At 40.6% G+C, this 14,106-nt stretch overlaps 2 protein-coding genes across 5 annotated transcripts in view; one reads left to right on the top strand and one right to left on the bottom strand.

Moving 5' to 3' along the window:
• The window catches only part of FBXO16 (F-box protein 16), a 77,961-nt gene extending 72,726 nt beyond the window's left edge, over window positions 1-5,235 (bottom strand). Inside the window, exons 1-2 of one of the 2 annotated variants that reach the window (XM_061132915.1) lie at window positions 5,133-5,235; window positions 4,097-4,167 (exon numbers count right to left, since the gene is read on the bottom strand). The gene's annotated coding sequence lies outside the window, so the exon portion shown is untranslated. Of the gene's footprint in view, window positions 1-1,586; window positions 1,674-4,096; window positions 4,168-5,132 lie in introns of those variants that run through there. The other variant, XM_061132914.1, reaches the window with a different exon arrangement.
• Window positions 5,236-5,626: 391 nt separating this feature from the next.
• The window catches only part of FZD3 (frizzled class receptor 3), a 98,799-nt gene continuing 90,319 nt past the window's right edge, over window positions 5,627-14,106 (top strand). For all 3 annotated transcript variants that reach the window (XM_061132301.1, XM_061132303.1, XM_061132302.1), the window contains exon 1: window positions 5,627-5,760. The gene's annotated coding sequence lies outside the window, so the exon portion shown is untranslated. The remainder of the gene's footprint in view (window positions 5,761-14,106) is intronic.

The following is a 14,106-nucleotide window of genomic DNA, read 5'->3' as shown; positions in this document are numbered from 1 at the left end:
TTCCCCTTTAATGGCTGTCCTTGCATGTTCACCTTTAATTTTTCTTTGGATAAAGGGGAAGAAAAAGGGCTTATGGCCCTTACCCCCAGTGTGTGCTTCTAGTGTCATGTTTAAAGGCAAGGATAGGTCCCCTGGTAAAGTTCCAGTGGTTACATACCTCCAATCCCATCTTCAAAGCCATTCTTCACACTCTCACCACTACACAACTTCACTAAAGACTTATTAGGTCTGTATTAGAGGTATAAAGACAAGTCTTGACTATAATGTACATTACAGTCTACTGTAAGAGGGTCTTTTTTTTAACAAATAAAAATGTATATATTTAAGGTGATGTTTTAATACATGTACACATTGTGGAATGCTTACCACAATCTAACTATGTAACATATCCATCACCTCCCATAGTTATTGTGTGTGTGTGTATGTGTGCACATCTGTGTGTGATTACCCTTGAGATCTACTCTTCTAGCAGATTTCAAGTATATAATATATTAACTATAGTCGCCATGATCCCTGGACAGGAAGATCCCCTGAAGAAGGAAATGGCAACCCACAGAGGAACCTGGTGGGCTACAGTCCATGGGGTTGCAAGAATGGGACACAACTTAGCAACTAAACTATTACCACCATCACCACAAAGTCACTATGCAGTACGTAAGGCCTCTAGAACTTATTCATTTTATAACTGAAGGTTTGTACCCTCTGATCAATATCTCCACATTTCCCTACTCCCCAGCTTTGGCTAACCACTACTCTACTCGGGGAAGTGTTTTTTAAAAGGTCTGTTAGTCATTTTTCAGCTTGAAAACCTTCAGAGACTCGATAATGGCTACAGAATCCTTAGCATGATAATCTAGGTACACCATGAATTTACCTTTTCATTTCATCCTCCTTTCTCTTCATTCATGCACTATCTGTACAGACAGACTGAACTTCAGATCAAAGAATGTGGTACAAAACTGGTGCTTCTTTGCTAATGTGGTTTTCTTAATGTGCTCACCTGAATCCTAATCTCAGTAGTACACAGTAGGAGCTCAATAAATACTTGTCTAAATCAGCTGAATGAATGAACACAATAGTGGAGGTGAGGTGGTTTAAGGATTAAAGCTAGTGGCAAAGAAGGTAAAACTCAACATTAGGAACTGAGCATTGGGGTTAGACTCAGGATAATCGGTTTTTTATTTGGCGTTTACAGAGCAGAACAGGCTTGAGTTTCTCCACTAACACACAGCTCACCCAATGTACACTACAGTATCATCAGAGAAGGAAATAAGAGCTTACAAGGAAATGATCGGGAAATAGGGTACGGTTAGATTTAAATATGAATTCATCTTACGTTCAACTAGGTGGAAACAAAGAGAAACTATAAGACAATACAAAGAGCTAGTGCTTTGAAAGGCACAGAAATAATTATTTGTTGGTTGTTAATTTCATATATATGATGCATCTGGTAATTTAACTGCTAACACAGAGCAAAATGTAATTCCCAGGGTCACTGCCAAGGCTCGGGAGGAGCCCAGGAGGTCCTGAGAGAAGAGCTCTCAAAAGAGTCTCCATCTTTTTCATGCAGTGATCACTGCTCTCACCTCTTTAAGTCTTTCTTTCTCTTCAGGTCTTTCTCCTCAAGCCTCTAGCGCTGATGTTGCCATAGCTCCTGTTTCTGTGACTCCGTCTAGCACCCCCTTCCAGTAGGCCAATCACTACCTATAAATCTTTTCGCTGGCATCCGGGGTCTCTTAGGCAACAATGTGTGGTCTCTTGATTGGCCGGGAGATCCTAGAGGGCTGGCTCCAAAATTGGGCACACGGACAAAATGGAAAAGTGTGAGTGTCCAGAGGGTGGGAAAGGCTGCCATCTCTCAATATAATGCTAGGACGAAGATGCAGCCAATCCTGAAACAAACAGCATTAAATGCCCCCATTCAAGCCAGAAGTATGTTCCAAATCAGGCCAACCTACTGAGCATGCCCAGTTACATTGTTCTGGTTACTCCAGGGTTCTGAAACGTAAACTCCGTTTCTCCGGGTTTTTAGAGTGGCCAACAGGTAAAAGAAGGTTACAGGAAAAACAATTCTGGAAAGATGCAATGAAAGAATAGCACCTGCACACAGGAAGTGGAAGAACGTGGGAAAATTGCCCAACACACAAACTCAGCAGTGCTTCAACATGAATTTTAATTTATTGGATTAAGGAATTAAGGCCGACTAACAGATACACCAGGGAACCAGCAGATGGCATGCCTGAATAAGGATAACTCCAAATTTGGGAAAGTTTACGATCTGGTCTAATTTAATTAATTAAATTTATGGAGCATCTACCATGTAATGAGAGGCAGAGTGAGAATGCAAGATAAAAAAAGAAATCTAATGAGGAGGATTTGAAAATGCAATGTAGAAATAACTACTGTGATAGAACTATAATGCTGGAGAAAAACAACATTTCAGAAGGGACATCTGGGAAGCGTAAAGCAGTCCTTATGGGCAGCAGTTAACCAAATTAAAAAAACGAAGACTTTTCTCATTATCTCATGTTTCCTAAAATAAAATGTACTCTCTTACAAGGTAAATAAATGTAAACCCTATGTTTATATTGTTTCATTGTTTTGAAATAGGCAGCATTCCTATATCTCCTATTTAAAAAGAAAATGAAAAGTAAAGCTCATAGAGGTTGCTGCTTTCTTTAGAGTTGACAAAGGATCAATAAGTGGACAAATTTAAATTAGAACTTATGTTGTCTGAATTCCAGCCTAGTGGTTTTATGTATGGTTGTATGTTTTATGATCAGGCTGTATGTAAAATGAATAAACAAAGACTTTTGCAGGGGTGGAGGCCTGGGGGAGGTAAGTAGATGCAATACTAAATTACCATGTATTACCAGTTAACATTGATGGTTTCAAAACGGGTTCATCCAGAAAGAGACCAGTTTTAACAACTCGCTGGGAGAGTGTTGGATCTCCGTGAAGTTCCTGCTCATTAAAGACTTTCTATTGGTGGTTATAACATTGAATGAAAGAAAGATGGGATTAAAGAGAGCCTGACACTTTATCCCTGTTAGAGCTGAATATTTTTATCCCTGAAAATAAGGTCCCTTTCATTGATCCTCTCAACTAGCATCCTCTGGACCTCCCCCCTGTTCAGCCCTTGATCAGTCTGACTTCTGATCCCCCAAGTCTGAACAACACCCTTCACATTGTGTTCACAGTGAGCACATTGGCTCAGTGTACTTGAAAATTTAACATTGCTTTTATTTAAAAATTTTTAAAAATTCCTTTTAAAAATATTTACTTATTTGGCTGCACTGGATCTTAGTTGCAGCACACAGGATCTTTCTTTGATCTTTAGTTGCAGTATATGGGATCTAGTTCCCAGCTGTTCGTCAGTCACTAAGTCGTGTTTGACTCTGCAACCCCATGAACTACAGCGCGCCAGACTTCCGGTCTTTCACTAGTTCCCAGACCAGGGATTAAACCTAGGTCCTCTGATTTGGGAGGGTGGAATCTTAGTTACTGGACCACCAGGGAAGTCCCTCGACATTATTTTTAAAGGAAACATGTCAACCATAAAGAAAGGTTTACAGACTTGCCTAAGAAACACGCTTTTCTCCCTGCAGAGATTTTTTTAAAATGTTAACATTTTGCTTCGTGTGTGTTATTAACAGTTGAAGCCCCTTTTACACGCTGCCCAGATCTCATTTTCCACCCTGCCTGCCTAAAGGCATCCACTGTCATTACATTAGTGTGCTGCCCACTTGCCCACTTTTTATGCTTATTATATATATATGTTTGGCCCCATAAACAGTGTGACTGTTTTAAACAGCTATCATAATTTACATACTTTGTGGTTCGCTTCTTTTGCTCAGTGGTCTATTTCTGAGATGTGATCATGTTGATACATTCAATGATAATTTCTACATCATTCCCACCTCCCACTAGAAGCCAAGATATGTTCTATGCCTGACAGTTTTCACAGACCATGTGTAAATTGCATAAAAATGTGAGAGCAGCACATCTCTAGAGGATCTGAAGGTACAAGGGATCTAGAAGTACCTGAAGCAGGTCCACACTGATTTTCATAAATGCTCTTAGCTGTTTCACTCACCCTCAGTAGAGGCAGTGTTGGCTCCACAGGACACAACGACTTGATAAGAATCAGCCTAAGGATCAATGTTACTAAAAAAAAAAAAAAAAAAAATGTATTACTGCATTAGTATTTATTAATGAAATTGAAAATGTCATTTCAGATCTCTTTTATGATGCATTTCCCATAGCTCATCTTCTGATGTTAAACTATATTTATGAGTGTCTAAGCTCAGTATTTGCACCTTAAGATTGTTTCGCTGGTGGCTCAAACAGTAAAGAATCTGCCTGCAATGCAGGAGACCTGGGTTCCATCCCTGGGTTGGGAAGATCCTCTGGAGAAGGGAATGGCAACCCACTCCAGTATTCTTGCCTGGAAAAGTCCATGGACAGAGAAGCCTGGTGGGCTACAGTCTATTGCATCACAAAGAGTCGGATAGGAGTGAGGGACTAACATGTCCACTTTTCTTTGTATAAAATAGTTGCCTATAATTAAAGATGCCACAGAGATGTGTCCCAAGGATTTGGACAAACCACAGATTATATAGCTGTTTTTGGTCAGTCTCCTAACATGGGATGGCAAAGATTCAGACAGAAGATTATATCCAAATACATCATCTTAACCAAGCGTACAGTTGAATAACGTCAAGTACAGTCATACTACGCTACAAGTTCAAAGTATTTCTTTAAGTCCTTTGTGCTACCAGAGAACAAAACGATGCCTGTGAAATTTAGGTTAAAAAGGGAGGAAAAGGAAGAGAAAGAAAGGTAGGTAAAATGATGGAGGCAAAGGTAACAGCTTTGGCTTGGAATGAATGAATCCAGACTCAGCCCTTAAAATGCTGCCTGGCTTTGGGTAAGTCTTTTTAACCTTTCTGGGCCGTTCTTTTCCGCTGTCTCAATAATGAGAGGTTAGGTTTAGATGATTTCTAAGGAATCTTTAAGTTCTGAAATTGCTTATGTAGAAAAAAATAAAATCACTTATGAAGAAAAAGAGAGAAGAAACATTTCCCAAAGAACAGAAGATGGGGAATGCCACCAATAACCTCAAGCCCCACCTGCTCACTAAAGTGGGTGTTGGTAAAGAGGGTATCTGCTCTGCTGCTTCAGCTTGGAGCTCTGCAATTATGAAAGTTGACTACCTCCATCTGCACCCAGTACCACCCTCAGCACCCGCCTCTTAACCAACTCCAATCCCCGGGTCCCCAGGGGGCACGCTGGTTCTCGAAACAGGTTTTGGTGGTCTTGCAATAATAGCGTTCCAGGCTTGAATGATGAGAGTCGCAGCACTGTCTCAGCAGGGAAAGGAGGGAAAGCTTTGCAAAGGGGACTGAGGGCGTTTAAGAAAAGCTTCCAAAGCTTGGAACGACTCCGCGGGGGCAGGACAGGGCCAGGCATCAGCCTCGGCTAGAGGTAAAGAACAACGAAACCTGCGGACGGGTATCCAGAAGCTGGGCTCAAGATGGGAGCGCTCGGCGGAGCGTGCGCAGCGCGCCTGCGCCGTACGTGCGCGCGCATTCCCCCCCACCACCCCCCCGCCGGGCCGCGCGCCCCGGCGATCGCGAAAGCTCGCGGTCGCTCCGAGGCGCGCGCCTGCGATCATCGCTGGCTCCGTTTACCTGAGGGACCCGCGGCCGCCTCCGGCCGGCGCCGCAGCCCCCCGGGAGCCCGGCCCCGAGGTGTGAGGTGAGCCCCGGGTCGTGCAGGCCCCCTCCCGTCCGGCTCAGCGGGAAAGGGACTTGGGAGTGGGGACTGAGGAGGTGCCGCCGCGGTTGCCCGCTCCTCGGTCTAACCCTGTGCTGAAGAGCCACCAGCAGCCGCGGCACCTCCTCCTCAGGGATCGTTATTCTCGTCGCCGCCAAAACAAAAGCCTTGGGCGCCGCGCTGTGGAGGGGTGTCTCGGGGCTTTCTCGGGGGCGCCGGCGGGGCGCGGGGGAGCCCGAGTTTGGGGCTGGGGGCTGAGGCGGACCGATGCCCGCCGACTGGATTAACCCTCTCGGTCCCGAGCCCGCGCCGAGCAACCTGTTCGAGTGTGGCCCGCGCTCCCACCGCGCCGCCCCCGGCCCAGCCCTGGGGCTCGGTCGGCGCCGCGGGGGCGTGTGGCGCTCCCGGGCCGCTGGGGGCTGTGGGTGGAGGACGCGGCCGCTGGCGGGGAGGACAATGCAGCGAGGGCTGGGTGCGGGGGCGCGGGGGGCCGCCGGGACCCGCGTCGGGGCTTCCCGGAGCCCGGGCGGCGTCGCAGCATCTGGACTGCCTCCTGTTTCTAGTCCTAAAAGTTGTCCCCTCTCCTCCCTCCCATCAGTTTTGCAAAGTCTGCATATTCCTCCTCGAGGCTTCCCCCTCTGCCCCCTTGGACGCTCCGTGTGTTTGCCCTGGGGTACCGCGGGGAGGTTCATCCATAGCCTCTGAAATAAGGTGCTGTTAAACATTTCAAGACATTTTCGCATCTTCCTAGAGGCCTTTTTCAGAGTTGGGTGCCTTCCTCAATAAGAGAAAAAAGGGTGTTTTTTCTTTCTCTCTTTTTTAAAAGAACAAAAGCATGTGCCACTAATACAGGCAGAGGAGTCGACTTGAAGTTGCAAAATATCTCGGAAGGAGGAAAAAAGGTCTGGTTTTTGGCCCAGAATAAATGAAATTTTGAATTTTGGTTCCCTTCTGAATGTAGACAGACAGCAGCAGAGCAGACCAGCAGCTATAGAAATAAATGACTGCTCTATAAGGTTGGTCAAACTAGATCTTATTTTATAGAAGTAGTTTGGAGAGACCTGTAATGTTTATTTACGGGAATTGGGTTACTTGGCAAAGCCAATACCGCAGGAGCCAGGAGACAAAGACTTGACCCTGGGGGATGTTACCTCCCTCTTGAGCCTTCTTTTAGCCTTTAGTGGTGTGTTGACAGTCAAAGGAATAGATAAATCCGTAGTTCGGTTATTAAGAACCATTTACTCCTCAAGATAATGCTTTCCATCGGTACTTTTTTTACCCCCCATCCGTACTTTTAAGCAAATCAATACCATCTTTTTCCTCCAGAAGAAGAAGAAAAAAAAGTGTTTGCTTGAAGTACCAAACCACAACATAGAAGTAATAAGATAGGAAAGTGATGTAAAAGCTTAAGTGGGCAGGCTGGCAAGGATAGAGCTGAAAATAAAAGATAATTGAGATGAAATTCTTCTTACAGTGTTGCCTTTTATTTAGTGAAATAACAGGTTCCTCCTCTATCCCCCTCCCCCCAAGTGCTTTGAAACTGTCAGGAAAATAAGGTAATTAATAAAGCCTACCGTCCTACCTTCTCTTTCCTCCTCCGTGTTTTTTTTTTTTTTCCCATCCACTAATATTCCCTGCCTCTACATCTCTCCTAAATCTACCAGTGCCCTATTAATAGAAGAAGAAAGGACTATAGGTTCTTTCATTCCTTTTTTCATCTTAGGTACTGTGTTCCTCTGAGCTTTATTTTGTGCTTTGAACATTTAGGTGGATTTTTCTAGAGAGATCCTCAGCCATGATTGAGATATTTGAAGTAGGGAGGCTTGAGGTGAAGATAATAGTAAAGTGCACCTTCTTTCTTTGTATAGCACAATGTTGTGAGAGCGTCATCATTGGGCAAAGAGAGAGGGTTTTAAAGTCACGGTAAGTCCTCTGTTGCCCACTTGACAGAAAGAAAATATCTTTCCCCAACTTAAATTTCGTATGTGTTAGTAAAACTATGAGATTTCATACTGAAAACTTATTCTGAGCATGTTAGTTTGTTGATGTTAGACTGCTGTTGACTTTCTTTTCTTCAGGAGGCATGTGGTAGGAAACAGTTCTTACTGCATCTTTACCTTCTTTCACAGGGAAGAGCAGTGTTGGCCTCAAGTGTCTTTTAACCCCTAAATCTGTAGAATTAGAGACGTTTAAAAAGCTGCAGCTGCCCACAAAAAGAGCAGTAGTGCAAATGAAAATCAAGACTTTGAAATATGTATGAGGAATTGTTCAGTATAGATTTGGGAGAAGAAGGGTCACAGCATCTTGAGGAAAGAAGTGAAGGTTTTTAATAGTGGCATTTCCAGAAGGTTAGGAATGAATGTTTGAAGAGTAACAACTCCTCTTTGACTAGAAAGCAGTTTTAACTGACTTTCATTCATCAGAAATGATGAATCTATCTTTGAGTTACAATTTGTTATGCTGAGAACTAGCAATAGTTTTGGTGGATCCAAGGAATGCGCTGTGAATGAAGTTTAAGAAAAAACAACTAGGCTAGTAGGCCTGAAAAAAAATCCTGGTCCCCAAAGTTTATCTCATTAAACCAATTTTATAGTCAAAACATGCAGCCATGCTAAAGGGGAAAAAAAATCAGGAGCTTGATATTAGAGCATTTTCTGAACACATTTTAATGGAAAAGGGAAACCAGGCTAGAATTTCAACCTGACTTTTTTTTTTTTTAAGTCCAGACTCTGGCCATCTTTTAACTTTCCAGTTTTGTTTTTACTTTTAAAAAATCTGCTTTCTCTAGTCTTAAAATTAATGTATAATTTGTAAGATGGACTGGATTTTGATTTCTACTATTCATTTTAATTTTAAACTTTATTTGTTATTCCTGTATTTTTTTAAGCCCCATCACTCAGCACACTGGAAGATTAGATTATCTTTTGTAATCAGTAGATGACTAGACAGACTTTAAAAATTAGATAAAGTAGCAAAGTGATAACTTGAGGTTAGTAAGAATCTAGGCCCTATGAATTAAATATGGAGCTATATAAACTTTAGCAACCAGAAAACAGTATCCTGAGAATGAATTTATTTTTTAAATAAGATATGGAAAACAAAAGGCCAAAACCCACATGAGTTTTAGGAAGAGGAATCTAGCACTTTGAGCAGTGATATGCTCTCAGTGTGTGTACTTTGCTCTCTAACAAGACGATAGTTTCCTTGAGAGAAGAAGCTTCAGAGGTAGTGATTGCTAATCCTTATAATGCAGTCTTGGAAAACTCTGAAAGAAGACAAAAGAATATCCTCCTGTTCCCATCGTAGCCAGTGTGTTTCAGGCAACCGTCAATTTCTGAATTGGAAATGCAAAATGTTATGTACATTTATAGTGTGTCAAGATAAGTAAATCTAAGCTGAGAAAGATGAAAGGAATCACTTTCTGTACAGAAAGTGTGAATTGGAATAGAATTGCTAACATCTTTTGTTGCAGGGCCCTGCTGACAAGCCCCCAGGGCCCACTTTTGTCATTGTCTCTTCTGGGATTCAGCCTGCTTTCTTTCCTCTTCACAGTTGCCATCTCCTGCTTTTCCCACCTGAGTTCTTTGGGTCTGTAGCCAGCCTCTGAAGACAGCCTTCCAAGATTGCATCCTCTTTATTGCAGTCCTTCAGGACAAATACTCAACTTTTACTTTAGGGGCTTTTACTTTTTATCATCAAAAGAGAACTGGTAAATTGGGGAATATCAGATTCCTGATGTTACACATTGATAAAAATTAAAGTGTAGGGTTAAATGTATCTAGTCTTTTTGTTTTCTGAGGAAATAACCATCAGGTCACTTAATCTGAAATTAGTTTTCCACATATCTTATATTGTTCTGTAAAGAAGTGAATGTCTCTTTTCTCAGGGTTAGGGCATGAAAAGCTGTTGCCAGACCCCTCATTTTTTACTGGTCCTTGGTGCCTGAGACTGTTCCCTACAGTTAATCCAGCAATTCCCTTTATTCAGCTGAGATTCTTCAGATTCCTATAGTAAAAGATATAATATCAAAAAGAATGCAAAAAAAAACTTTTAACCTTTATGTAATCAGTTGCTGTATTTTGTCAGTATTTCTTGGTTTCCTCAACCTTCTCTGTGTCCTGCCGTCTGAAACTTACAGCTTCTTCAAGGATGGGTCTCTTAGGAAAAATGACTTTCTATCTATACTCACGTGATCCTGATTAGAAGCATTTATTTCATTATGTTATTGAAAAGCAATTTAGAATATATATCAAAAGTTTTTTTTTTTTTAACTGCATAATATTTGATTCACCTGAGAGGTGATCTGATTTTTTTTTTCAGTATTGAAAATCAATTTTTGACCCATTCTAAGTTTATCATCATTTTTTTACTTCTCTTGCTGCCTGTAGTAGGGCATTTTTGTGTCCCTTGGCTTGTTACTTAAACAGCAGTTAGTAAATCATTGATTCAACTAGTATTATTGTCAGCACACATTTATAGATTTAGCAGACTTAATTTTCCCATACACAAATAACATATGACAGATTTTAAAATAACATTTCAACATTTATAATACTTTACTATTTTTTTGTTTCGTTTTGTTTTTTGACTACGCTGTGCAGCTTGTGGGACCTTAATTCCCTGACCAGGGATCAAACTCGAGCTCCCTGAAGTAGAAGTGTGGAGTCCTAATCACTGGGTTGCCAGGGAAGCCCCTATAATATTGTATTTTTAAACAATTCATATAGTTTTATTCTATTCCATGTATGTATATTTTTGACAAAAATGGGAGACTAAAAAAAAAAGTGGGAGACTATATATATATAATGGTTTTGTAAAACATTTAAAATTTTATTTTTCACTTATTTTATTGTTACTGTCTTTTCAAGTCAGTATATACAGATCCTGCTCATCATTTTTAGTGAGTGTGTTATGTGTTGGTTGTACCCTAGTTTAACCAGTTCCTTATTGGTAGACTTTCAGATTGTCTGTGGATTTTTATTTTATAAACAATGTTGTACTAACATTTCAGTTATACATCATGTGTACTTGTGCTTACTTTCTTAGAATAAATTGTAGAATAGGTTTGCTGAATCAAATTATATACATTTTAAGGGCTTTTGATATCCATAGCTATTTTTTTGAAATACCAGTTAGTTTGCTTTTCCTCCAGTAGTATTTGAAAATGGAGAATTTCCTGGCGGTCTAGTGGTTAGACACTTCACTGCCCTGGCCCGGGTTCAGTCCCTGTTTAGGGAACTAAGATTCTGCAAGCCGTGTGGGACAGCAAAAGGAAAAAAAAAAGTATTTCCAAGTGTTGGAATGTTGAATATATTCTTTTTTCTGCACCCTCTCCTATACTGTGTTCTGTTATTCTTACTTTGCTCATCTGACTGACAAAAATGTTATATATCATGTTTGCATGTTTTTATTAGTAAAGTTGAATATCTTTTCATATGTTTGTTGGCCATTTGTGTTTCTTTTGTAAATTTATGTCCTTTTTCCATTTTTCTATTAGAGTAGTACTCTTTATCTGCTTTTTAAAAAATTCATTTTATATTATTACTTTTGCTAAGCACATAATTATGTGCAAATATCCTATACTGTTTTAAGTTATTCTATTTTAGGATAGCATTTCTCAAAATATGACTTAGAGATCACTTGTAACAGTACCGAGATAATCGTTAGAATGTATGTATATCATTCATTTTCCAGAGGTTCGGATTTCTTAGACTTATGGGGTTTCTATGAATCTGCTGCACATTAACATTAGGGAACCTCTGATTTGGAAGAAATATAAGTTCCTTAATATTTTTACTATTCCTATTTTTCTTCTTGTCTCATTGCATTCTCCTGTTTTTTATTTATCTTAATAATCATAAACTAGTCTTAATGTATTAAGGTTTTATTCTACCCCAGCCTAACATAATAATTTTACAAAAATGTTTTGACATATGGAAATTTGAATGTCAAAGTACATAATAGAAAGCACTTTTGTAAGTCTGTGAGAAGCGTTGTTTGTAAATGAGGCAAAAGGAATAACTGAGAGAAAAACAAGTAAAATAGAGTAGACAGAAGTATAAGGGGGTTTCTCGTCTAATTTAAAAAACTCAATATTTGTTTCTTCCTCAAGTTTTGTATGGTAATCTTTGAACAATAAATTTGGAACCCATACTGCATGAAAAATAGTCTAAATGAAAATGTTGAAATTCTCATTGTTATATACATATTCAGTAGGGAGCAATGTTCCCTTTAATTTTTTTTCAAGTTGCAAGCAGATGAACATGCTGCATAACAGCAAACTACAAAAATGGAACTTATATGGATGTTTTGATACTGTAGCCAAATAAAGCTTTCAGGGCTTATTTGACACATTTAATGATATGCGTAATTGTTACCGTGCTGCATGGTAATTAAGCTTAAATATACATGACTGTGTTTAATATCACTTTTCCATAGCCAGACATCACATTTCTGGGCCCAGCTTGAAGGAGGAATGGCAGGCCAAGAAGCTTTAACAAATATTTCTGATTTAGAGATTTCAGTATTGGAGAGATTAGACGTTTAGGGCAGAGGTTGCTCGTAACTTTGGTTATTTCTAAGGTTGTAGACTTTCCTTTTGCCTTCTTCTACTCAAGACCATGTGCTTGGGGGAGAAATTGGGAAGTTCAGCCATGGCTTTACTTTATTCAAATAGTTTTTTCTGCCCAGTAATTAAAACTTGGGATGCAGGGGTCCCTGTCATTGGTAGTGCACAAAGGACAGTTTCTTTCTCTGCTTTAGCCAAGCCAGTTCAAGTTCCCAAGGTCTAAGCTGTCATGGGCCCTAACATCTATTTGAGGTGTCTTGTTAACCTGGGTCTCTGAGAGTTTCTGACCCTGACTTTCTCATGTTTTCCCAACCGAGTTTGTGTAGTTCAAACAGAAATATTTGACATCTGTGAAATGAAAATAAACTAAAAGCAGACTTAACACCATTACAAAACCAAATGGAAGTATGATAGTTTTAAAATATGCTTTTTTCCTACCACTCCTGCCTTGCACTCCACCTACCCTTCCAGCCCCCAAAGAGATGCATATTTTTGTACCTAGGAAAAAAGTAAAAGTTGCATCCAATTCTCTGGGAGTCCCATGGACTGTAGCCTGCCAGGCTCCTCTGTCCGTGGAATTTTCCAGGCAAGAATACTGCAGTGGGTTGCCATTTCCTCCTCCAGGGAATCTTCCCAACCCAAGGATCGAACCCATGTCTCCAGCATTGCAGGTAGATTCTTTTTTTTTTTTTTTTCATTTATTTTTATTAGTTGGAGGCTAATCACTTTACAATACCGCAGTGGGTCTTGTCATACATTGACATGAATCAGCCATGGATTTACATGTATTCCCCATCCCGATCCCCCCTACCACCTCCCTCTCTACCCAGTCCCTCTGGGTTTTCCCAGTGCACTAGGCCCGAGCACTTGTCTCATGCATCCAACCTGGGCTGGTGATCTGTTTCACCATAGGTAATATACATGTTTCGATGCTGTTCTCTCGAAGCATCCCACCCTCGCCTTCTCCCACAGAGTCCAAAAGTCTGTTCTGTATTTCTGTGTCTCTTTTTCTGTTTTGCATATAGGGTTATCATTACCATCTTTCTAAATTCCATATATATGTGTTAGTATGCTGTAATGTTCTTTATCTTTCTGGCTTGCTTCACTCTCTATAATGGGCTCCAGTTTCATCCATCTCATTAGGACTGGTTCAAATGAATTCTTTTTAATGGCTGAGTAATATTCCATGGTGTATATGTACCACAGCTTCCTTATCCATTCATCTGCTGATGGGCATCTAGGTTGCTTCCATGTCCTGGCTATTATAAACAGTGCTGCGATGAACATTGGGGTGCACGTGTCTCTTTCAGATCTGGATTCCTCGGTGTGTATGCCCAGAAGTGGGATTGCTGGGTCATATGGCAGTTCTATTTCCAGGTTTTTAAGAAATCTCCACACTGTTTTCCATAGCGGCTGTACTAGTTTGCATTCCCACCAACAGTGTAAGAGGGTTCCCTTTTCTCCACACCCTCTCCAGCATTTATTGCTTGTAGACTTTTGGATAGCAGCCATCCTGACTGGCGTGGAATGGTACCTCATTGTGGTTTTGATTTGCATTTCTCTGATGATGAGTGGTGTTGAGCATCTTTTCATGTGTTTGTTAGCCATCTGTATGTCTTCTTTGGAGAAATGTCTAGTTCTTTGGCCCATTTTTTGATTGAGTCATTTATTTTTCTGGAATTGAGCTGCAGGAGTTGCTTGTATATTTTTGAGATTAGTCCTTTGTCTGTTGCTTTGTTTGCTATTATTTTCTCCCAATC

The sequence above is a fragment of the Dama dama genome, chromosome 29 (assembly GCF_033118175.1).
Source record: "Dama dama isolate Ldn47 chromosome 29, ASM3311817v1, whole genome shotgun sequence".
In the NCBI taxonomy this organism is placed as follows: domain Eukaryota; kingdom Metazoa; phylum Chordata; class Mammalia; order Artiodactyla; family Cervidae; genus Dama; species Dama dama.
Note: the sequence above shows the minus strand (reverse complement) of the source record. Positions and strands in the feature narration are given on the sequence as shown.